This window comes from Halyomorpha halys, unplaced genomic scaffold (genome assembly GCF_000696795.3).
Source record: "Halyomorpha halys isolate HHAL.00 unplaced genomic scaffold, Hhal_1.1 Scaffold3.1, whole genome shotgun sequence".
Lineage (NCBI taxonomy): Eukaryota > Metazoa > Arthropoda > Insecta > Hemiptera > Pentatomidae > Halyomorpha > Halyomorpha halys.
This window is the reverse complement of record NW_027115249.1, coordinates 2029090-2031003: the sequence shown is the minus strand read 5'-3', so window position 1 is coordinate 2031003 and position 1914 is coordinate 2029090. Positions and strand designations below refer to the sequence as shown.

The window sequence follows — 1914 nt, the reverse complement described above, 5'->3', positions numbered from 1 at the left end:
GGACTACGGTACAATAAGGACCTTGGGGCAGTAAGGGCTTCGGACCATTAAGGACGACAGTACAGTTAGGACTACGGTGCAGTAAGGTTGACGGTTCAGTACAGTAAGGACCACGGTACATTCAAGACTATGGTGCAGTAAGAACTACGGTTCAGCAAGGACTGCGTTACCGTAAGGACTACGGTACAGTAAGGGCTATAGTCCAGTAAAGACCACAGTACATGCAGGACTATGGTACAGTATGATCTACGAGGAAGTAAGGACTACAGTACAATAAGAATTACGGTACAGTAAGGACTACGGTAAAGTAAAAACTACGTCACTTTAAGGACTACAGTACAGTAAGGACTGCACTATAATATTAGGTAATTCTATAAATTCTATAATGTTAATGAGCATAATTAATTTAAGCATTAGTTAATAATAAAATATTTGTAAAAGGATGTATACCTTAAGATGAGGGAATGGTTATGAAACATTGTTTTTAAACAATAAAATCCTTAAAATGAATATTGAATTAAATGTGGAATGGGATGAAGATCAGCTGTGTCAATGATCTCTTCAGGACTGGATACTTCTTAAAGGTATTATAGAAAAAAAAATTAACTTATAATTAATGAATGACCTGGGCAGAATAACCTGCAAAAGAAATTTTAAATTTAATGTGAGGAAGAATTTATAATTGAAGATGTCCTTGAGGATGGCTAAAATGGACGAAACGTTGGACTGGTGAAAAATAAAAAGTGCTGAGACAAAAAAAAAAAAGGATACAAGTTTTGATTTATTTAATAAAGACATTTTTATAGTTTTCTAAAAATGCTGTTTATGAGGTGCTTGTGTGCTTGAGGTAGATTTTCACAAAAGAACAAAAACTAAGAAAAATATTTATTTAAAAACAAAACAAAACGAGTTTCCACATTTACATTCCCTTTTATATTAATTATTATGATCTCCAGTTCTGAACTCTTGTTGGCTATACTTACTAACCATTCCTGTTCCTAGCTGGGAGACTTTAACGCTTCGTCGAAATCTCTTTTCGAAAATGCCCATCCACGGCTCGTAAAATATTTGGCATTCCCCTCAGCCTTCATAATCGTGGTGCTTTCGCAAGAGGTTTTCACTGCTTCATCGATAGTTGAATAATTTAAACAGAGAAGCTAAGTCGCTTGGCAGTCGGGGCGCAGATGCGGCGTGGAGGGGGTCGCCTATATAGCGTCAGTGTTCCTCTCGCCCGCGCTTAGACTGTCTTCGGTCTCTGGAGTACTCACTACGTTATATATTGAGGTAGGTTAGAGTATGTTTATTATCTAATTTATTATTATAGTGTTATTATATATTTATATCTGTAATTTTAATTAAGTAACAAGGCAAATCATAAAATAATAATTATGTATACATTTTTTTTTTTCAATGAACATGAATTCATTGCATAAATGAAATATTAAAACAATATTAAATTTTATATAAAATTATCAAAAGCATAGATTAGTATATCATTTACTTTCAATAAATCATAATTGTAATTAATCATTATATTTAACGATTCGTTATTGCTTGCAAAGGATTCCAATAAATAATACTCATTAAAATATTAAGATTCGAGGTAAATATATATAAAAAATATCTATTTTTATTAAATTAAATTTTCGTATTTAATTTGTTTTTCCATTTCTTTGTAACCTAAGATTTTTTTCTTTTCTTTCTTACTTTGTTTTGTTTATTTTCTATTACACTGAACGCATATTTTGTTTCTTATTTTACTTATGACCAACCATTTCTATGTGTCTATATGAATTTACTGTGACAATCATAAGATATTTAAAGAAATAAAAAATAAAATATTCATCAAAAAGCTTAATAAATTAATATGAGTATAATATAATTATAAAAACTTCTTTTCAGTTCTATTTCTTA

At 30.7% G+C, this 1914-nt stretch overlaps 1 protein-coding gene across 1 annotated transcript in view; it reads left to right on the top strand.

The window, feature by feature from the left end:
• Positions 1 to 1193: 1193 nt before the first annotated feature.
• LOC106685054 (titin) overlaps positions 1194 to 1914 on the top strand; it is a 92268-nt gene continuing 91547 nt past the window's right edge. The window contains exon 1 of the mRNA XM_067052328.1: positions 1194 to 1284. The gene's annotated coding sequence lies outside the window, so the exon portion shown is untranslated. The remainder of the gene's footprint in view (positions 1285 to 1914) is intronic.